Source organism: Nipponia nippon, unplaced genomic scaffold (assembly GCF_047370975.1).
Source record: "Nipponia nippon isolate SJK-2023a ecotype South Korea unplaced genomic scaffold, ASM4737097v1 scaffold_3, whole genome shotgun sequence".
NCBI classification, from domain to species: Eukaryota; Metazoa; Chordata; class Aves; order Pelecaniformes; family Threskiornithidae; genus Nipponia; species Nipponia nippon.
Window position 1 is genome coordinate 104,986,337 of NW_028262347.1, and position 23,918 is coordinate 105,010,254.

Consider the following 23,918-nt stretch of genomic DNA (forward strand, 5'->3'; position numbering starts at 1 on the left):
CAGCAAAGGCTGGTTTTATTCATAGATTTATAGATCTTAAGACCATAAAGGACTCTTTGATCAGCTAATCTGACCTTCTGTATAACACAGGTATATACAGTGTGGACATACCTCCTGATTCAGCAAAGCACTTTAAGTACTTGCTTAAATTTAAGTATTTGAGTTGCCCCATGGAAGGCAGAGAAAATAACCCTATTGAATCAATGGGACTATTCATGCCCTTAATGGGAAGTGGGTGTTTAGGCATTTGCTGAATTGGGACCACAAGAAGATAATGCAGCTAAATGAGTAATTCATAGCCACCCATTTATTCAACTGCTTTTGCCTTCTTTTCTGCTTGCGGATTGCTCTGGAGCCAATCGCCATTTCCTGCAATGTATTCATTGTTTGAAGTCATTCACTGAATAATTTCAGTGAAAACTCTTTCTTGATAGCTTGCTCATAAACAGTTCATTGTGAATATGGGAATATATGCACATACATTTTAAGAATGTGTGAGCGCGTGCACGCTTGTGTGTGTTTGCATTAAATATGTGAACACGCATGCATGTACACACACAAATGCAGGGTTAGGATCTTCAGCTACAATAAAAGACACAGCTCCCTGATGCTGGTGAGGTTATGCTGATTCCGACCAGCTCGCTCACAACCCTGCTTCCCAGTTTCAAGTTGCCTTTGTTTTGAGTGGACCCGTAATGTTTCTGACCCCTGACAGCACACAGTGAATCTTGAGGTCCAGTTTCCAATGCAAATATTTACCCAGGGCATTTTTCAAGTGTGCTTTTGTGATTTTTCTCCTCTGTCCATTCATTACACACTGGTTTGCAACACATCCCTCACTGTAAAGTGATCTACTGGGAATTTTGCAGAAAGTGAAATGGAAGAAGGTACAAAATTAGTTGGAGTGAACTCAGCATATTATCATCAGTGTTGGTGTACCTGTGCCAGGCCCTCCATTCCCTGTATTTACACAACTGGTCATGAATCAGTTCTGATTTATTTTGAATGCATTGCTTAGCGATTTTCCAAATCAGCCAGGGCGTATCTTCTTCAAACAAGTGTGTTTGCAAACCGCTTGTGGCATGGAATCGGTCAATTAAGTGACATGGCATTTTTTTTAAACAGGAACAAAATTGAAGAACAGGTACTATGAATGAGGGTGGAAGCTTCTTTGGTGGAATTGTGTTTGTGCAGTGGCCAGCTCCAATTCTCATGCAGACCTTACTGTGCACTATGCATTACAACATGGGAATAATTTGTTTCTGGTGCAGGCTGCCAGAAAGATATTCTTTCTAAAAGTCACACTGCCTTTTAGGATTCACTTACATTTTCAGAAAATCAAAGGAATTACTGTGATATTTAGAGGTAGAGTACGAATGCTTACAAATTAAGAACTGAACGTGGTGTTTCCTGCATTTCAGTTTATTTTCCTTCTTTACATTCCCCTCAGCACCAGAGAGGGATGTGGTGGAAACTAGATGTGAGCCGGGCAATGGCAGCATTGGGGCAGTTCATCTAAGTGCGGTTCACGTGTGTGAGATAAGCGACAGTTTGAGATTTTCAACAAATGATGTGCAGAGAGCAGGGACGCTGAGGCTGCTGTAGGACACGTGCGCTGGTGATGCTGCAGAGCTGATCGGGTGCTCCACATCTTCCTCTTGGGCTTCCAGCAGCTGTGGCATCTAAAATTGCTTCTGAATGTCCCTTTCATTCATTTTCTTTCATTTGTCCAACTGAAAATTAAGAGAGGTCTGGTTTCCCCTCGTTCACCTAAGGTGGAATTTTTTTCTAGATATTTCAGTAAAACAGAAGGCCACTGTAATTTTTCCAGTCTGAATGAAATGTGTTGTTTACAGAGGGCCACTGTCCTTTTTAGAAAAGCAGTTATGTTTCACAAAGGGAAGACATTTCCACATGAAAAATAAATTATAATGATTCTTTTTCCAAAATAGAAAATTAAATATTTTGACTTTTCAAAATTACCTTTTCCTTTTCTGTTTTTCCCTTGTGGGGGATGATTGGCCAAATTCGGCAAGAGCTAGCAAAGAGCCCGAGTCAGCTAAAAGCACAATTTATTCTACAGATAAACTTTATTCACTGAAGTAAAAAGAGAAACTGCTAGTCCTGATGCTGCTTTCCAAAAAGTTTGGTTGGTGTTGCTGTATCTGAGATATCTTTAAAAAAGAGCGTACGTCCTTCTGCCAATATTTGCATAGCATTCAAAATAACAGGGAGCGTTTGGAGCTATTTAATAATGGGGGGATAGGTTGCAAGCATGGGAAGCATGGTGTTTGACAGGGCTGTGTATGGGCCCTGGCAGAGGTTTATTTACACTGTGGCTCAGTTGTAGTCCAGCCTGCTTCTGTCAATGTAGCTCTCTTTTTAATGGAGAGTTTACCACTTGTACATGCAAAGAGTCATTTAGGTGTTAGTTTTGTTTGCCAACACAGACTGTCCATTAGCTATCTTAATCCTCTGTCTGTCCTAAGAGGCTGAATCAAAAAAAAAAGCTAAAAAAAAAAGTGCATCCAAAATATTTTTGTAGAGGAAAGAAATGCCCTTCCCCCTTTTTTTGTTTTCAAATGGAAATATCTTGCTTTATTCAAGTTTCCCCTTCTGAAAGTTGGTGTATTTTTCACTGAAAAAAAATGGAAATTGCTTGCAGAGAATTTGGAAGGGGAATAAAACCACTGACTTCTTTCAATGTTTTGCCCAGAAAATGAAAACAATTTTCAGGAGCTGTTCTGGGCTGCATGTTCAGCAGGTATGGGGATAAGTGGGACTAGTTTATGCTTATCCTACTCGTCGACTTCCCAACATTGTTTTGGATGAAATGCAAAATCAAATCCTGCAAGATGTGATCATTTAGGCTACTGTGGCATATTTTGAAACAGTAGGGCTGTTAGCCCCAGCATCTTGGCCAGATTCCAGCCTGGATAATTACATTCTGCCGGCCTATATTCCAGCCTGCAGTTCAAATAGAAAAAAAAAAAAAAAAGGAGTTATCATTTCTCCTCTGAGAAGTCCTGCTGTGTGATGACTGATGCTTTTCCACCCCAGAAGTAGCTTCATTTCGGGAAACATTGCCTCCATGTTCCTACTTGCCTTGCCCATTGGATAAAAACCGCTGTGAAAATGCCGAGGCCAGCTCCTTTGTGGGAATAAAGCAGCAGAGCTGACCAGGATGGAGCTGTGGTGCTTTATACCAGCCCTTTCATTACCACACAGCCTTTGCTCTATAAAGCTTGGAGTCCTACGTAAGGTCTAGATCCACTGCAATCTGCAGCCCAGGGTCTTTATCTTTCTGGCAGCCACAGGCTGGGGGTACTGGGAGGATGCACGGCGAGAGGAGGGGAGAGGGCAGGCTGGCATCAGATGGGAAGAAGGAGGACTCACTGGTGGGCTTGACCTGTGCCTGTAATTTGTAAAGAGCATTTTTACACCAGATCAATGCTTTCCTCAGCATTTTAATGCACCCCATTGGTGTCCTTAAACTCTAATGATGCAGTCTGTGAGAAGCTGCCATTTATTACCCACAGATGGGGTGATAATTATTGACAAGATTGTAACTAATAATTAAACCCATTTGCTCCTTTAAACAAGTTGGTGTGAATTATTTGCAGGGAGTTCTTTAGCAGGCCCGTGGTCACTCCTGCCGCGTAGTGATGCTGCCCAGGAGCGGGCCTGCCACCAGGGATGAAGGAAGGCTGCTCGTGAAAGCTGGGCCGTTCAAACTTGTGGTGGGAGTCCTTCCTCTCCAGTTCAGTGTGGGGCCTGTGCTTATGGCTGTGTTAGTAAGAGGTGTGTGAGCACCACTGTGCTCCCACCCGGTCCCCAGGGCTGTGCCTCCTGAACCCCAGCTCCTTCCAGGGCTAGGGGTGGGGACTTGCTCTGGCTCTGCTCAAGGGACTTGGGTCAAACACGGAGCCACGGATGGAAAAATCTGTCCATGAGAACTTTCCTGATAGTTTGTCCTTTTCCTGAGTATCTTGAGCCTGCGTGTTCTGCAAGTGGAAGATCAATAGTCCCTGTTGTTAGGTTTATTATTCCTCAGGTCAAAATCCCATTCCCATCCCAAAGCAAAGATGATGGGAGGGAAGGGGGAAGGATAATTTCTGCATGCTTTTGTTTCTTTGGGGAGCAGAGAGATTGTAAAAGGACTGTTTAACCTTTTGTAGTGTTGTGTGCTGCTCTCTCGCTGCTGCGGACCGAAATGCCAGCTGCTGGCCAGCATTCATGGTGAGGTGGTGGGTGCATGCAAAAGAGTGAGCCTTTAACACTGGGGGCTAGGATGGGAGTGTGCAGGGGGGACAAGCGCTGCCTTACTCACCAGTGCCATGGGGCACTGGGCAGAGGAAAATGTGAGTGGTCCTTCTCTGTGAAGCTGGGCATGGCAGAGGTGGGGAGCAGGACAGCCTGTGCTGGCTGGTGTGGAGGCCAGTGGGGACGAGGCAGGGTGAGCACTGAGCAGCATTTGCAGCACCACACCATTCGGAAGGCAGCCTGGGGGAGCTGCCTTCCCCTGGTGTATGTTTCGAGGGAGGGTGTAAATCTAATCTCAGTGCTAGGGTCCATTAGCATTAGAGGGGAGTACTGTATATGCATTCATTCCCTGCTCTCACCCCTGGATGACAGAGTACCCCCTCTGTTGTCTGCTTTAGCGCAGGGAAAAGGCTGTCCATTAATTCTCCAGCAGCGGTGGATAATGCCATCGTAAGTCTTAGGTGCCTATGAATTTTGTGAGCATTTTACAGTAATAAATACCCCACACTTGTGCATATAATTAGTTGTGTATCCCTCGGTTGTTCCATCTGCACTGTGATCTATCTGTCCTTTTACTGAGGTGGATCTGGTTCCTTCCCTTGCACTCCTGGTTCAGTACTGGCGTGGCTTGGCCCAGCGTCAGGAGATCAGGACTCTGCAAAGAGATTTGTGTTAAGGAAAGGAGAGATGTTATTGTGGACTCAGGGATTTATTGCGCTTGAAGTGGAAACCTGAGCTGAGAAGCTGAATGCAAAGCAACCAGGTTGTCCCAAATAAGTCAGTACATCTGTATCATCAGTGCCATCTCACCCCCTGCAGTGTCATGCATGTACTGCCTAGCTGCTAAGGCTGAGGTTTGAAGAGGTTTTTGTACTGTTCAGTGTACTGGCAGCAATATTTCTCCTATTACTCCCCTCCCCGGCCATGCATACCAGGTTGTACAGGCTATGAAAAGACAGTAAAAATTTACATCCACAAAAGTTTTTCTGCTTATTTGACTTTGCCTTCAGTATCTTGCACCTTCCCCTTCTTCAGTGAAAAAGAGTATGGGAAGTCTAATAGCCTCACATCTATGCATTGTAGGATTTTATCCCCCTTTTCTAAAAACTCCACTAAAGCCTCACAGTAGCAGAACTTACTGTGCAAAGGTAAGCAATCACCCCACTGTCTTAAACCTACTGAAGCCTGGATTCAACAGGAGAGAAAGTCAGGTTTTAGGGCTCCGAGTACTGGGTCAGAAAGACTGTGGCCACATGACACAAATGCTGATCTGATGTGAAGCTGATCTGCTAATTCAGATCCTTTCAGGGAGTGCTGACAGGTTAACTTCTCCTGGCAGACTCAATGTGCATTCGGTATTATTTGTCTGTGACTCTGACTTTATACCTTAAAATATCGCCTGTCATCCCCCCGTAGCTTGCAGAAAGCTGGAATAAAATTGAAGCTGGCACAAAAGCTGTGCAGTGCATGATCTGGCTAACTTGGTAAGATGTGATGCTGCAAGGATGCCTGACCCAGGTCAGGTCTGTGCAGCTGGCGGGTCCCAAACTGTTCACATCTGGCAGCAGCGTCTGCGGGAGTGTGGCTGAGGCCGGCCTCAGCCCCATCAGAGGATGCTCACACCGTTAACTGTAACCATCCTGTTGAACTCAGAGGGACTATTTACATGCTTAAAGTTAATCACAAGCATAAATCTCTGCAGGATCAGGGCTGCAGAGAAAACTAAGAGAAGACACTGAAGAGGCATATGTCAAACGGGGCTGTGGTCGAGAGCTCACCGAGACTTAAACATAACATTTGAGAAAATGAGTCCATTTGTTTCAGAGGCATCCTGAACATTGACATGTAGTAATTCCGTAATGGATCCATTTAACCAGTCCTATAGCTGAAATATCCTTAACAAATATTTCCTTTAATAGCACTTAAAGAGGGAGTGCAGGGAGAGAAATTTTAAAGCACAGATGCATTATTGCTGAGTTCTAGTTTTGAGGGCTTTCAAAGTACCAAGGTAATTTTTCTCCACATTTGGCTCAATATTTAACAAATCAAGTGAGATCAGGAAGCAACCTGAGGTCAACATTTTTAACCTGAGTTGTTTGTTAAATTGTCCCAGCTCTGCAATAACAACCAGAACAAGTGCATGTTGTATTCAAAGGTAATTCAAACAATCCTCGGAAACTTTATAATAAAATCACTAATCTGGAGAGCAAGGCTGGAACAATGGAAACAAGGAAGAAACCTTTCTGTGGGAGATGGGAAAAGCTTGCAGAGTTGGGATCTGAAATCAGAAGAAAAGCCAGATTTCAACCTTAGCTGTAGTGATTAACTACCTTAACTCTAGTGATTGTTAATGAGCGTTCAGCATGAGCCAGACCAAACTGGCATTTGTACAGAAGCAAGGTTACATCCAACCCAAAGCAGCCCAGAAAAGGTGGATGTCAACCATGTAGTGTGGAAGCAGCACTCTTCAAAGTGTTTCTCAGCCTCGTGACAACCTGCATGGTGGCTGCTGGAGAGCAGAAAGACCATGGGGACGGCAACACTTTGGATCACCAGTGTTAAAGAGAGGTCTTCAGGCACAGCTGGGTGCCCACTTTCATAGAAAGCCGCTCTTTGCAGCCCCCCTCTTGTCAGAGTCGCCTGTGCTTCCCGCTCTCCAGGATCTGAGAGTGAACGCTGTCCCTCAGGTCACTCCAACAATTGCTCATCACAGTTTAGCAAGTAGATGTTAATCGGGCTGTCCACATCACACAGCCCTTTGCAGATCACCAGCAAGGGCTCTCTAGGCCACTGGTGGCCCATGGCCCTGTTTCAGAAGCAACGTGCTATAATAATGTATCCCTAACCATGCTTTATACCAATAAGTAGGCTATAACCCTGTCAAGGTGTGCTGGTGACTCTATAAACCATGAGACCTGAATGGTCAATGGTCGAGTGGTTTAAAGCTGTCACCAGAATACTGAGATAGCCTTATAAGCCTTGTGCTGCATGGCTGGGGATACATTATTCACTATAATATATGGTAAGAAATACCTGTGCAGGGTCTGAAATGAACTGCTTTAGCCACTAGCCAGCATGGCTAGTGATCAGGGAAATCCGTCAGCATTTTCATGTGCAACGGGAGGCAAAAAGAGACAGACACTGGGGGTGGGGAACTCGTCTTCTCTGTGTAAAGAGATTGGATTTTGTGCAGGGGACGGAGGGCAAGCAGAACCAAGTCCCTTCCCACGAGCATGGCTGATATGAGGACCTGTGCTTGCTGCAGTAGGGGAGGGAGCACCCAGGGCTGGTGACCTTCAGAGCTGTGCAGCTCTACGTTCCTTCCCCAGCCTGCTCCTCTGTTTTGTGGAGGACCCAGGAAGGACTTGGGCTGTCAGTTCAGAGCTGCTCAGGGAAGACCCATGGGGACCAGGTGTGAGGCTCAGCCTGGCAGCAGAGGTGCATGGGCAGCGGCCAGGGATGTTGTGCAAAGGACTGTGGTCTAGTCATTTGCCAGGTGCCTCTGCTCTCTGGCCTACCTAGTGTCATGAGCATCACAGGGGAAGGTCTAAAACTGCCCAGGGTCAACTGCAAGCCAGTAGAGGAGTTAAAAACAGGGTCCTAGGTGCACCCTACACTGATGGGGGGAGAGAAAGGTGGGTTGCCCCATCCCTGCCAAGCGTGTCTTGGGTAGCACCAGGAGGCAGAGGGATGGAGGTGTCTGTACATATGTACAGGCAGGCAGATGGCCCCATGGCCAGGACCTGGGGCTCTGAGAGGATATTCTGGGTGATTTCACAAGAGAAGCCATCAATTCTGCTTCTTCCTCCCTCCAGCCATAGCCAGGCTTGGTGCATGTGTGGGTGACTGCAGGGGTGAGGGAGGAGAAGGCAGGGTGAAGGTCTGGGTGAAATAGGGTGAAGGGATGCTCTGCTCATGGGGGGGGTGATGAAGGCTTTGAGGAGGCTCTGGAGGAGTTTATGACTAAGCCTCTGTCACGAACAACCTTGGAAAATAAAAGATTTCCCCATCCTGACAGCCTATACTGCTCCAGCCACAGGAGACAAAGTCCCTGAGAGCATGCCCGTGTGAGTACCCTTTGGTGGCGGGGGGAGAAATGAGGAGGGCTTGGGGGATTTCATTAAGAGATGGGAGGGGAGGGAGGAAAGCCCTCCTCCTGAACAATAGAAGGAGCTAAAATTGCCTGAAGGGCTTGGCTGGCTTGATTTATTTATTGTATGTACACATATACATACATATATATTGTATGTATATATATATGTATTTCCACACACACCCCCACCCCGCCAGCCTTTATTGGTCTTTATCAGGAAAGGACCCAAGGGCATCCTTTCCCACCGCAGCGTCTGGGAGACAATAGCACTGCTGGGGAGGACACGGGGAAGGGCCCTGCGCTGCCTGGGATCAGTAGCTGGGAGACAGGGGCCGGGGCAGAGGAATTCGGGGGCGCCAAGCATGGGGCTCGCTGCCCCCTCGGCTCACTTGTTATGTTAAGAGCCCGTCGGCAGAGCAGGGGCCGTGGGGTGCAGGGAAAACAGAGGGACGAGCTCTGAATGCGGCCGCCCCGGCATCCTTCTGTTCTCCATATGGGTACATTGTCTGGCCCCCTCCCTCCGCACCGCCTCTCCTCTCCCTACTGTGCTCACGTCAAATGTTGGTTTCCCTTTTTATTAAAACCCTTGGAGCGGCCAGCGGGGCGACAGGCACCAGGAGTTTGTGAAGGACAGAGGAGGAGGAGAAACAAGTTTGTGTTTGTCGAGTGGAAGCCGCGTCCCTCCGTCCCCCTCCCCGACCTCCCTCCCGGCTCCCTGCCTGGCCTGGACTGTGCCTGGGGACAAACAGATTTGGCAGCTTGGGCGTACAAGGCAGTGGGCAACACAGCATCAGGGAGGAGAGCAGTTTCCCAGGGAAGCCTGTCCCATCCCAGTCACCCCATCCTGAAACTACAGTCCTCTATAGCGTGCCTAATCCTGGGGGGGGGGTGAGGTGCTGCTTCCTACCATACCCCATCGCAGACCAAAAACATCATCAAATAAAGGTTTCCTCTGTAACACCCACCTCACTGCAGCATTTGCCCCATCGTGCCGGTACAGGTAGGTCAATGGGCTCTCCAGCCGAGGAAGGACTCTCCGTCTCCCTCTGTCCAGCTCTTGGCAGGCCGCATAGTTTCTAGGTTTTCAATCTGTTTTGGATCCCAATTTCTTCTAAAACAGGCACTGAATAAGATCTCATCCCTTTCAAGCACATGCTTTTCTGTGCTACCCAATTTCTTTTTTAAGCAAAATTTGTTTCAAAGAAGAGTACTGTGCCCCAGAAAATGCTTCCTGTGTTATCACCCACCAGAAAGTAGTGCAAAACACATTAGAAAGTCTCCTCTCTAGTGATTTTTTATATTTGATGTCAGTGAAGATAAAACTAATGGTGTCAAGCAATGTAAGGAAGGGGAAGATTAAACAAAATCTATCCCCTGCAAAAACAAAGTAATCAATATAACATTATCCTGCCATAGTGGCTTTCAACTTGCTTTAATTTGTGGATCCCTAGAAAAATCTCTCATGAAGGCTCAGCAACTCCCTAGAAAATTCCCAAGCCCCAACCACTGGAGAGCATTAGTGACATTGCGTTTCCCGCCTTCCTTACGATGAGTCCATGTACTCCCAGGGATCTGCAGACCACAGGTTGAAAAATACCATCCTACAGGACACCAGCTCAAATCTAACAAAGAATAATTAAATAGGGAGCTAACTATTGTTATTGCAATACTCTCAGATCCGTCTTACCTGGAGAATCCATTTTGCCACCTCTGGGAAGCTCACACAGGAGCTTCATCACTCTGGTCCCATCTTGCGAGCCTATCTGCTGCAGCAAAGAAATATCAAGTTCCTCTGTTCACCACATAGGAGAAATACAACAGATTATAGATGGCTGGAAAATTTCTGGACACATGTTTTGCTCTTGCAGAAAAAAAAATTTTTGTTTTAAAGGTACTTTTTTTCCCCCAACAACCATAAGAAGAAATTATTGCTCAAACCCAAACCAAACCTTTTTATTCTCTTGTTTCCTATCTCTGCTTCTGCTTTGTGTTCTCTGTTTCATTTTGCATCTCTGACTTCAGTTAAACATTTCTGCTGGAGAAGGGAGCATCACCTGGTTTTAGATGGCCTAGGACAAGAAAAACAGGAAAAGAGGAATAAAGAGGGTTTTGTATTTAAGGTACAAAATATTTTATTTCTGTAGGCTGTATGCTGACACTGTCAATGTAACACTCATGAGATGCTGAAAAATTCAAGATGAGATGTTTAAACAACTACAAAGCTTCTTCAGAATTTCCTTTTCATGAAAAAGATAGAAATATAGCAGCACCTATGCCTGAAACTGAGGCAGACAACATTCAGAAATATTGCAAAAAATGTCGAAACAGAAAAGCTGTGTTTTTTCCAAGTTGTTCTACAGATCTTTAAAGATGCTGCTCCATGAAATAACGAGTGGTTCATTCACCAACCCATCAGCTTGGGAAATATATGCAACACGAATTCATTTGTTTCCAGCTAATTGCACTTTCATTTCCTCCTCCTATCTTTGCACGGCTGTGCAGGCTAGGGTTTGAGCGGTGCTTCCCAGGCTGTGCCACACACGCCATCCCCCATACCCAAACCCCATCACGCTGGTACCTAGCCCAGGTAGCAGGCACAGCCATTTCCTTTGCTTGTGACATTCTTCTGGGCAAAAAATATTTAGGACCCACAGGTTTGGAGTGGGCAGGGACTGGCAATCAGTCCTCTTATATTTTATTCCTGGCTTCTGTCATTGGCATGCTGTACAGTTGTAGTCAAACAAATGAACTTCTCTACATCTTAGTTACCCTTTCTGTAAAATGAAGGTAATAATATTTATCCAGCTGGGATGCTGCAAGGAGTAATTAATGTGTACAAATCACTTTGAATTCCTCTAACGAAGTGCAAATTGTATTAGTCCCCACAGAAACTGGTAATAGGTTTGTGTCTTCCTTCACTGAAGGTCTGACCTCAATCCCCTGGGGTAATCTTGAGGAAAAACTCTTCCTACTATTTGTATTACAGCAGCTCATAGGGACCCCTCCAAGGCCAGAATCCCCACTGGGCTCAGGGCTGTATCTGTTCACACAGTAACATACATCCCACGCTCTAAAGACCTTATACTTAAATGAAGAAAAGCTGGGAGAAAGGAAGCATTAACTCTATTTCAGAGGTAAACACCAAGGCACAGAGAGGAAACATCTTGCTGGTCATAAGTCTACGAACCAATATAAGTCTTTTCAGAAGACCGTCACCTCAGATTGACTTCCTGACTCAAGCTGAGTTCTCACCTCTCTTGGCTGGACATCAATCTTTCCCATTTTAGTGAGTGACAGACCAGCCAGACAGCAATGGATGGAGCTTGCTTCTGATGGGATGCTCGGAGAGAGCAGTGTTAGGGCAAGTCAAGGTTCGCAGAGGGAGGACACAAAGTGGCTTTGGGTAGGGTAGGTGACCATAGTCCTGTTCTTCATCTCATGCTCTTTTGGAGACCTGGACACATTCTGTGTTCTAATTTCTCAATACTTTCAGGCATCTTTCTGCTATGGGAAACAAGAGAGCAAGAGAACCCAAGAAGGACTGGTTAATTTGGTTTTGTAAATCTTCAAGCATAAATATATGGGGAAACGTGGATGTATCTCCAACAGCTCTTCTAGCATTGGTCCTGTTCTTTTTCTGGCTGATGTAACTGTTAATTTCTTGTTATTGCATCTGTACCTTGAATAGAGCAGTAAGTTGTTTCACCACGAATATAGTGGAATTTTTCATTTTTGGATTGATGAAATGGTCCAAAACTTGAATCCGTTTTTCCCCTGACATTAGAAATCAGTTTAAATTGTGCCTTTTCTGAAGGACAAATAGAGCAGAAAAAAAAGTGTGTCACAAAAGTCCCTGCCAGTGCCAATGTTGGGCTGATGATCCTGTTCACATTCTGTGTTTACCTATAAAATACCACTCTGTGAAAAGCTGCATGTTTCACAGGAGACCAGAGTCAATGATTAGCCTCCTGGCCTGCTGGCCCTCAGGTGTATTGCTACTAAGCCCGTTCTAATGCCAATACCCAGATGGGTCAACAGATTTTCTGGGTGAAGATACCACCATTTTCAATTCATTCAAAGGGCCTCAGGCACTTGTCATATGGAGGTCCGACCAGCAAGGGGAGACCCTAACCCCTAGAGGCACCTCCCACTGTTTTCAGCACCCAGGAGGCAAGCTAAGGAGGTATGACCCAAGTCATCTTACCACCAATGGGATGAGATGAAGGATAAAAGCTGGCATGATCAGAGAACTGGGGAGAGAAAGACAGGGCTAAACCCTCTGGTGGTGTAAATCATTCACACTCCATGGATTTTACAGGACCATGTTGAGGTACACCAGTAGAAGACCTCAGCCTCTAACACCATTAAGCTATGGGCCCCTTCAGCAGTCAAGCAATCATGTGTCAGAAAGGAGCCACCAAGAGAGAGGGTGCCTTTCCTTGGGAGATCCTTCCTGAGCAGCCAGCAGAAGCTGAGCAGGACTTCCCTTCCTTCACCTGCCTGCCAACTGCCCGTGCTGCACACTGCTCAGCGCTGGGGTCCCTCCTCCACTGGCCGATGCTTGGCCGGAGAACTGAGAGCTGTTTATAGGCGGTATCCGAAGATGCATTTTTGAACATAGCATGTGGAAGGATGGGAGGATGAGGGGAGGGGGATGGGGGAAGAGGAGAGGTACAGACACAGCACTCCTTGGCAGTGATTTATAGACTGGGTCAGGCACAAATTGACTCGTATGCAAGAAATGTAAATGGAATCGAGACTTTTGATGGAGAAGCTCATTTTCAGACTTAAACGCTTTAGATTAAACACACTCACACACAAATGCTGGTGGGGAGGGTGTTTTATATAATTTACATTACAAATCAATTCATTATCCACAGAGGCAGGTTGTACTGATTTTCAAGGATCGGAGATTTGATGAAGAGGATTCATTTCAAGAAATAAACCTTTTAAATTAACCGCAAGATGAGGGAAATTTCTTTATTTAAAAAATGCGCCAGCCCCTTCTTTGTTTCTTTTATTATTATTAATATTATTTTCCATCTGGCTCTGGGTCATTAAGGAGGGTCCAGAAGTCACAGATTGCCTTTCTGAGGGAGGAGAGCTGAGAACTTTGAATGTCACACATTTTGTCTGGCTCCAAACCCTTCATTTATTGCAACACAATTTGTTACCTGTGGTTGGCTCTGCACACCATTGTGCGCTGTGCGCCAGGACTGATTTAGCAGGGAATGTCCTCTCCACCTTGAACCTGAGAGGGGGAAAACCCCTTGAGAGAGGAGATGGAAGAATCATGAAAGACAGATTTCCAGCTGCCACAAAAGGGAAATGCCCATTGAGGTCTGGGTGAAGTCCCCTCAAGCTTTGGCAGGGTGTGGAGTTCAGGAAACCCTAGTTGTAACAAAGGCAGATGGCTCTGTGAGGGGACATTTAAGATGCAGGGGTAAAGAAATGGAACAAAAGGAAACCCCAGAACCAACATGGTCCTGACATCCCATCCTGCCCTAGAGGTGTGCAGGTCACAGTGGACAATAGCCAGGGCTGGAGGCAAAGCAGGAGGAGTGAAGATGATTGAAGGGCAAGTGGCATGTTACCCTGGTCTTCCTTGGCAAGGCTGCAAAGTACCATCTTTGAGGAAGACTCTTTCTCGCTTCCTAAACCATTTGGGTATAGTTTGTTCCCATCCAGTCATTCCCAGTCACAGCTGCCTCGTAACTCCCAACAACAGCTCCTGCATCCTGGCTGCAAATGCAGCCTTCCAGTTCCCCGGCATCCTGCCTGGCTGCAGCACAGAGAAAGGCAAAACAAGAGTGCTGGAGCAAGCGCCTTCTGTCTTCCATGAGAAAACTTTTTTAAGGTACTTTCATATTAAAAACCAAATGGTTGGGCCTCTTTCCTATTTGAACAAGAGCCAATCCTCTAGAAACACAACTGCTCACCTAACCGTAGGCCACCACCTCAGTTGTGTGGGATGAGCCTGGGCCAGAGGCTCCTCACAGGTGATGGCTGGGAATGGACAGCTTTTGGGTCCTGGAGCTATTTGCATCCCTCAAGGCCCCAGCGAACCTTCCTGATCCAAACCACAATGTAGGGTCTTCCTGAAGCCATCCTCCTCACGGGAGGATCCTGGCCACTTGTGAGACTGCATGGCTGGTGCCCCACTGACCTGGGACGGGAAGGGCAGTGCCTGCCCCATCGGAGAGTCCCAGAGCAGGGCAGGCGGGCAGGCAGCAACTACCTGAGTTGGAAGGGAGCCAAGACACCAGGGTTAACAACCCCGATCTTGTGAAAGAAAAAAAAAAATGTCACGGGATCTTTAATTACCACAAACTGCTAGAAGACCTTCATTTTATATCTCTTCTGAAAAGCAATCACGCACATTTTAGCAGGGGAGCTTTTATTCTCATGCGGATGGGGTAGCCAGCACAGTGTCCTCTCCCAAGCGCATCCAGACCTGGTCAGCCCAAGCGCACAGAAGAACAACGCGGAACATGTTTGACCTTCACAACTTTCCTTTACAGACCAGCAAGCTAAAACCCTGAAGGAATTTTCCTGAGTGAGTTTGTCCAAAGCAACGTTCACCACCTCATTCAATATTTGCCTGCAAAAAAAATGCCAATTATTGAGAGACAGTCCTGGCTGGGCATCAATAGGCAGCCAGGTGTGAGAAGTTGAAGAGAAATACATCTCATTAATGTGGAATTGTTTTTAGGTTAATAATCTTGCGTTAATTTTCCTTTAAAATATTGTCTTTGACCGTTAAACGCTCGCACTGTTATAAAAAGAACGTAATAAATGATCTTGAAGCAAATTCTCCTGCCAAATGTCATAATTTATTTGCATAATTAGCTCTTAATTTTAATTCAATATGCAAATCCACGCTTCCTTTAAATTGCAGCAGCCTGTTTCCCGGCCCTGGCTGCCATGAATTTATTGTGAGGCGGCTGTTTGAAAAGGCAGCTTCACTGCCTTCTGGGGATGGCTGCCTGGGGGAGGGGGTGCCCACCGCCAACTCCAGTCACTTTTTGTTTGGGTTTTGTTTTGGTTCGCTTCTTATTAAGTTGGACCCCAGCCTGCTTCAATCCCTGAGCGTCCCCCTCTTCCCCCCAACAAGTCCTGTTTCGCTTTGTCTTCCTTCTGCATTCTCTCTCCCTTTTCTTTTCCTCTTTGGAGAAGACAATGTTGATCCTCCATGTTCCCTGCCCCTTGCCCCCCCATGAAAGGCTCTGGCTCAAGTCAACCTGGCAACTGCTCTGCTCTCTTCCCCCCTTCGGCTCCTTTCCCCAGCCTTTCCTTGTTGCGCAGCAGCCCCTTGTTCAATGCCTTTCTACAGTGCCTTCTTCCTCCTGGAGGAAGGTGAGGGGGAAAGGCTTGGCTTCCCCATGGGGCTTCATCCCCCAGTCCCCCTCCATGGCCAGAGCCCCCACAGACCACAAGAGTCCCATCTCACCTCCCTAACTGTGCCCCCCCCCACTGTACCAAGCCCCGTGCTGAGCCACCCCAAACCACTGGGCTCATGGCAGAGGAGTGTGCAGTCCCCGCTGCCAGGGAGCAAACGTGGCTGTTCCCCTACATTGTTATGCACTGGCTGTGGAACCAGAGCAGGGGTGCCTCCCTCCCTCGCTCCCTCCCCATCACCAGCATCCCTCTGTGTCTGTGCTAAGCCCCGGCATCCGACGGGAGGGTGGGAGACCAAACAGCTCAGGCATCAGCCCACACCCGGGCACAGGGTGCAGCTCTTGCCCAGTGCCCTGGGGTGCGCAGCCAGCTGGCATCGGGCACCGCTCCTCTGCTATGGGGAAAATATCCAAATAAAACAGCTGACAGGTTTCTGCTCCTTTTCCCTCTTCCAAATCCAAAACTAAAACAGGATTTCAGCAACCACAAAGTCCGTCAAGGTAGAGAACTGTGGGCAGGCGGCTTTGAGAGAGGAGGGCAGAGAAGTGTCCGAGGGATGGGTCCTGCTCTCTGTCCTCCCCCCCAGCAAGTGGTGTAACCACATTTGCGGTGGTGAGGAGCCTGGGCACTGCTCTTGACAGCTCACTTACTTAGGTAGATGTGGGGGCATGGGAGCCAAATCTCTGGAGGTTTTTAGGCACCTTGCCTCTTTGATGATGGCTGATGAGCAAGGGCTGTAGGTGCTGCATGCTTCAGTTCCCTCTGACTTTGCATCCCAGGACTTGTCCCTGTGGCACAGGGAGCAAGGAGGACACCCAGAGACTCCTGCCATTGCATTTCACGGTGCCAGGAGAGGAGCGGGAGAGATGGGTGATGGAGTAACATGAGCCCAGGGTTTTGCACACAGGTTAGGGAATTAAGCAAAAGGGACAAATTAGCCTAGACAATAGGAGATGTTTTTCACTGGAGGAGGACTTGGGGGAGAGTGAGATAATTAAATGTTGCTTCATCAAAGCGGAGGCAGTTCGCAAGCTGCTCTCCCTTGTAACTCTATCGCGTTCACCTCCCAGGACAGACCACGAGGGCCGCAGCCGTCCCCTGCACTGGTGTCGGGTGCCCTCCCTCCCCTGGGAGCATGGGGAGGGGATGGGGGTGCCTTGGCAGAGGGAGGGGCTGACGAGGTGGAGGGTTTGGGTTGGGGGCTGTAGGAAGGAGAGGGTGTTGGTATCTCATTACAGGCCTTAGATCTCTGGAGGGGAAAAGAAAAGGAAAAAAAAAAGACCCAAACCCAAAGCACAGGCCTTTGTTAGAAATGCTGTCCGGGAAGGAAGGAAGAAGGCAGGAACAGCTCAAATTCAGTCCTTCGATAATTAAAGCTTGCAAAAGAATAAAAGGGGAGGGCAAAAAAAATAAATAAAAAGGGCTTTCCCTCCTCCCACCTGCTCCCAAAACAGGCTGCTGTGCCTTCCCCGGGAACAAAGGGACATGGTGAGAATGGGCTTTGCTTGATCCTGCAGTGGCTGGGAGGGAGCAGCGGGGCAAACGTGTGGCCCTGCAGATGGGAGCCCCTCATCAAAGCCCGGAAAAAATAGGGGGGAAACATGTCTTTCTGTTTTACTGCTCATCAGAGCAGGACTCCGACTTCCCGATCGGAGGAAAATTTGGCAACTGAAGACAAAAACATTTCTGTTCCAAAACTGAGCAGAAAGAAGTCAAACCCCTGTGTTTTCTGCTAAGCAAAATAAAGGAGAGTGAAATTCAGCCACTGGGCAACCCACAGACCCTTCCTGCCATGGTTTGGCTGATCAGAGCCTCTTAAAAAATCCTGTCAAACCAGCACAATTTGGGATTTGATTTTGTGTCACAGCAGGGGTCGGGGGGGGGGGGGGGGGTCGCTCCCAGGGGCTCTGGAGGCAGACGAAAGAGAGTGGTGCATGACATGGAAAAGGCTTACCATTGCTTTCGGCCAAGGCTACTCCTTTCTCCTGCACCCATCTGCTGCATGTCATGCTCATGTATGTCTCTGGGCTTAGTGATGTTGATGAAAAGCAACCAATGCACACTTGTAACAGGACTCTCAGGCAAATTTCACCTTTCTCAGCTCTTTATGTGTCCTTTTTTTTTCCCATTTACTGCCTCTATTACTTCATACAGCTTCAAACCTCAAATGATGTCTTTCCCCAAGTAGCCTCTGCTTTTCCAGCTGAGGATGCTACCGCTGAAGCCTGGCCTGGCAACGAGTATGTGGAAGCTGGGGCAGAAAGGTTTTACTTCCAGATTTCGCATTGAGCAATGCCCATCAGTTGCTCTCCAGTGCCTCAGTTTCTTCACCTAATAACTGGGGATAATATACTCTCTGGGTCGGGGAAGTCTCATGTAGGAACCTGAGGGAAGCTACCAGCTCCTCGCTGACAGGCACTAACAATGTGCACAGCACTCTTGTCAGTTGTGTGCTTTACCAGATGTCAGGGCAGTACGGATGCTGCTCTCTGCCGTATGTCACTGCTTCTTTGTGGCTTTTTGATTCCCTCTCCATTCCCAGACGCAGCTCTGTAATCCCAACTTTTGCACCTCAAACCCCAAGGGACCAGGGCCTTCACACTGTGTGCTGTGTGTCACAGAGATAGGACACAGCCAAATACACGTGGTGGGGAGCCACCATGATCGAAGCGTGGGGCTGCAGGTGGAGGAAGCATTGCTCTGCACTCCTGTCTGCTGCAATGGAGCTCTGTTAAGATAAAGATAAATAAAAACCCCTTAAGAGCTCAAGAAACAGAAAATAAAAGAGACACAAGGAGAAACAGCTGATGCCATGACTCCTGGAGGCTGGTTTTGCAAGGCCAGCATCACCAGTTTTGCAGTGCTGCTGCGGGGTGACACCAGCTGACTGTTGTACTGGGCTAGAGAGAAGTCAGAGTGCACTTTCTGCCCCTGACACGGCCCTGCTGGGTGATTTGGGGCTCATCAGTTATGTCTCCAAGGGCTTCCTTTTGCCTGCTTGGCCCATGTAGAGCAGAGCTTGTTTGGGTGGAGATGATCTCTCACTTGCCTGGCATGGGCTGCAGTGGGATCCGTGTGTCACCTGGGACCTCGAGGCTCTTTGCGAATGCAGCAAGACGCATGTTTCCAAAGGCTGACAGAGTTGTGTGCTTTGGTTGTGCTGTCTGAATGAGCAGCCTTGTTCTGCCCGCAAACTGTGTGCCCACTCCTAGGGACCAGTGATATTTGCATCCTTTAAAGCTAAAGGAGAAAAAAATACCCCAAATCTCTCTCCCCACCCAGCCTTATCCCCATGGGCCAGCCTGGTACAGCTCAGTGGTTCCCTGGTGCTTGGTGCCCTCTGAGTTTTCACACTAAGAGGGCTCAGGACATGAGGCCAATCAAGCAATTGGATTGCCTTAACACGCCTTAGTGCTTTATAATACCTGCCATTCTCCATGGTTGAGTCTGTTTCTGATGCTTGCCATATTCGAGGGTTATACTGCTGCGCTTTCCATGGTCTGCACTGCCCTTCTGCTAAATGCTGCCTTCTGTCTTGCTTAGTTAATGGTTAAAGTGGTTGCCACGTCCAGCCAAGGCTGGCCCTTCAGCTACCTCCCCGGCTGGCCCAGCGGGAGGGGGCTGGTGAGTCTCCCCCCAGCCGCCCCAGCTCCCCAGAAGCGTTCCACACAACGCCTGTGGAAGTGTACAAAGTGTCAACCTCAGCGTAGTTTTTAACCTGGAGTGATAGCTTTACTGATTTGCCACTTTACTACTCTTGTTAATGAATTTTTAATCTTCTTAATGACATTAAACACGGAAAGTAATTAAGGAAAACAAGTTTGAAACTGCTGACTTAAACCCTTTATTCAGAACTATTTAATGTAGAATTAATTTGATTTTGCCCATTATTCAAATGAACACATTACCTTCCTGTGTATTGGCCTCTTTTCCTTTTTTTTTTGTGTGTGTGTGTTTTGTTTTATTAAATATATCCTATAATGCTTTGTCCTTTTTGCTCAGAGGCAACCAGAAAGTTCCTCTCTCCCAATGACAGAAAGGGTCAGCCTTTGGCATCTCTCATGGGTCTTGTAAAGTCTCCCTGCATCAGGAGTTCAGCTGTGGTTGGGAACGGAGGTAGCACGCCTGAAATACCAGGTTGCTACCACCTGCTCAATTAGGAGAGAGAGGAGCTTTGCTTTTCAGTGAGAGCTGCTGGACTGCATCCTTAGCTGAGGATGGCAGACCTATCACAGGGAGCGAGGCCATGCTGATTGACATCAGCCCGCCAGGCCTCTGCAAAGGATCAGCAGAGGCTGATGTAAACACCTTGGGAAAAGTAGATGCTCAGCTTTGTCTTAGAGTGGAAGAGAGGGGTCCTTGAAACTCATATTACCCCTTTGACATCACAAGCTAGACCCTTTCTTTCCACCCTTCTTAGACATTATTGGCTCTGACACACATGTACAATGACAGCAGATGTTCATTTAATATTGCACTCCCCCAGCTCATCTTTCCTTTCTCCAACCTGGCTTTTACGTATCTATAAACCCTGCTACCACTTTGAGCCTGAGCATCCTGGCCTTGCGGGCCTGTTTCCACTGGGGTGAGGCTTCAGTGTTACAAATCCACTGCATTCCTGCTGTGATTTTGCCAATTTAATGCACAATGTCTCCCAAATACTGCTGCCCCAAATGCTGAGAAACAATCAACAGTCTGTAAATTCTCCGCTGTCAGAGGTCTCCAGGTCTGCCCTACCAGCAGCTTCTGTGCTTGAGAAGCTCTGCTTGCGCTCTGTGTTGTTACAACCTTTTCTCCTTCATCTGAATTTGCTACCTGATCCCCTGTATTTGGAAGCAGTGGAACCCTACAAGTCCCCTGGATTCATCCCCCAGTCAGCTCAAAATCCAGCTCTGCCCCAGACAGATGCAATGTTGATTTGACGGCAGGGGCAGACTAGATTCCACTGCCAATCAAGGCTGAAAAGGGCAACTGGTCCTCATATCCAGAGTTCTCTCATCATCTTCGCTATCAAGAATCCCCTTCTGGCATTCCAATGCATTGTATAAATAAGTCTTTTTCTCTGCAGCCACCTGCCTGGCAGAGTAGGTAATGTCAGTGGAGCCGCACAGGCTAGTCTGCTTCTGAAACAATGAGAGTTGTCCAAATAATTTTGTGTACACGAAGGATTGCTGGATGATGGAGCCAATTTGGGGTCATAAATCCAACAGATGCGGTGAGAATCTCAGCTACAAAGTGCAGCAAAAGCACACTTCTGAATCCCTCTCTCAGACCTGAATTTGTACAGAGGGGAATGTCAAAGTTTTGTACAAAAAAAAATCCTATACCTTTTCTTGAGTGAAACAGGAACTTACTGGGCATTGTAAGGGGAAAAGAATACTCATTAAAGCTGCATAGAGCTCCCAGGTGCTCCCTTCATCATGGACCTGTATGACACAGTGACTGCAGGAGAGCAAGCACCAAATCTAAAGCTCAGTATTCGGCTGTTGGAGTGCCGACTTTTTTTGCAGGTTAGTGGTGAGCAGCCAGCCCCGTCTTCTGTGAGGTGTGCTTCTCTTTGCAGAGACACTGATTCGGTGTCCACTGGAAGTGATGAGATCCTTTCCCTTGGCTCCAGTACATAACTGGATCATTCCTCAAGCTGGAATATTAAACATGCCGGCAGATTGTCATTAAAACCCTCTTTACTTTATTATGTGTTTTTGCTTCAACAGCCAAAACTGGAGGAAAGAAAGAGAGCAAATGATTTTCCTGTATGCTGGACCTTTCCCCATCAGAAGAAGCAGTGCTGTAGAGCACCACGTGGGACAAGACCAGTGTTTCAGACTGTAACAGCTCCCACCATGGTACCTGACCTCCTCATAGTGAAGACCGCGCTTTAATGTGACAACAGATGTCATAATCCCTTTGGGCTTTTTGCAGGCAACAAACTGAGGCATTGGATAAATGAAATGACATGGAAAAAAAATGAGCTGGAGAGCAGAAGAGAGCTCAGGTCCCCAGAGTAGCTGGTGACTGATGTCTCACCTTCAGCCTCTAGTGCTCTTTTACTGACATACCTGGGTGTCACAGCACGGACTCAGCATGGCTGAAGTGGATCCTGAAGGATCACGGTGGTCTCCATGCGCTGCTCAGCATGGGCTTGGGGAACTTGTTGAGGAATGAACACCCAATTCTCCCCACCCCATGCCTTTATGACTTTAAGCTTTGCATTAGTGAGCAAATAATTTTCATGGCATATCTGGCACTCAGCTGCTAACCAGCACCCACCATGCCAGATCATGCACCAGGTCCTTGTGCGATGAGTCCCCTCTCTATGCCATCACCTTCATGTCTGTTGTTCGCTGTGTTTCTTCCATGTCTTCCACACTTCACCCTCCTCTCCTTCTAACAGCAGGATGACACAAACCTGAGGACAGACCCACAGCATGTTGTCACTGTAATGCAAATTACTCCCCTATGCTCAGCAGAAAAGCAGTAGAAAGAGAGGGTCACAGATACCTTTTCCCACCCTCATTCGTCCTTGGGCCACCCAGACTGGCTGCCCTGGAGCAAGCTGGGCCATTCCCACTACCAAAAGGTGTTCTCAGTATTAGCTGATGGCAGGACCTCTTGGGGAAGTCAGCACCAGGGGGCAAGCCCAGCCATGGGGAGGGGAAAGCGTTTAGAGATAAAGGGGGGCAGTGAAGGAGGGGTGGAAGGAGGAAGGATGGAGGAGAGAAAGGTGAGGGAAAGCAGTGGATTTCAGGGTGGCTGCACACCCTTCCTGGTGCTGGGGGCAGCAGCCTGCTTGCAGGGCTCCAGCCAGTGCTCCATTTACAATTTGGCTTGTTTGAGAGCATAAACCTCCCTCCAGTCTGGGCACCAATAAAAGAGGCAGCTCTGCAGAGTCTGCACTCCGCTGTGGCAAACTGCCGACTTTCATTTCTTTTTACTACTGACTTTGTGTGTCTCTCGCCCCTTCCTCCCATTCTGGGGACTTTATGGACTGAGACACAGTATCCTCCTTCCCCAGAGCAGGGGCTGGCTCTGGACCTGGAATTCCAGGAAATTTCCAGGGTTGTCTCTGGACAGCAGCCACAAACATCGCCACCTGCAGCACCCAGCCCTGTGCAAAATGCCCCACCAGTGCTGCCATCCAGTGTGGCTGACACCCCCATCACAGATTGGCATGGGACTTCTCCATCAGAGCCCTTCTTTCTCCTTCCAGAAGGACAACTCTGCATCCATGTTGCCTATCCCAGCTGTAAGGAGGCACCAAGAAGCCAGGGCATCTTATTCAGCCCTGTTTAGATGAAGCCTAACTCCCCTCCCAGGGTGTGCTGCTCCCCACAGCCAAGGGCAGCCATGCCTCACTGCTCAGTGCCCCACCACCTTCACACAAATCAGCTCCACGCTCCAGCTATGCCTTGTCTGATGACTGGACAGCCACCACTAACTTCTCTGACCACTATGCGGTCTGCTTATTGCCACCTTGCCTTAGTCGAGTTGCCCGCTGCTCACCTCAGTCATCCATGGTTACATGTCTGGGGAGAAGGGGTGGCGTACATGTGAAAGAGACTGCTACGTCACACGCTGCTGACTCTGCAGACTGATTAGGCAATTAAAATGTTTCAAAGAGGAGAAGAACAAATGACAAAGAACAAACGAAAGTGAAGCACAGCCAGGAATGGACCTGGCTGTAAAATGGTACCTTACACACAACGCATCACAGTTCTTCTGTATGCCAAACTGGCAGACAAAAATCCAACCATCCCTCAGAATAGAAGTTTTGGCTGAGAAATGTGGGTTTTCCAAAGAAAGGTGTCCATTTTTCCAGCACTTTCCACCATTCTTTGTCTTTTCATTGAACATCCAGTCCCTCCCCGCCCCTGAACAAGCACTTGTTTTCTCAGAGATGTCCATGGAAGAACTGTTTCCCAGACACAGGCTTGAACCTTGACTCTCCACTGGTATGTTATCCCTTTCCTACCCCAAAGTCCCTGTTGTGCTTTGCTCTGTCCAGCCCAGCACGTGGAAGTAAGTTCCAGGAAAAAAAACCCAGGATATTGAGAACAGTGTGATTTGGGTTTACCTTCTACCCAACAACTGGCCTTCTGACACCTCCCCACATCCACCTGTGTTGATTGCTTTTACCATATCAGGTGCAGCTGAGCTGTCACAG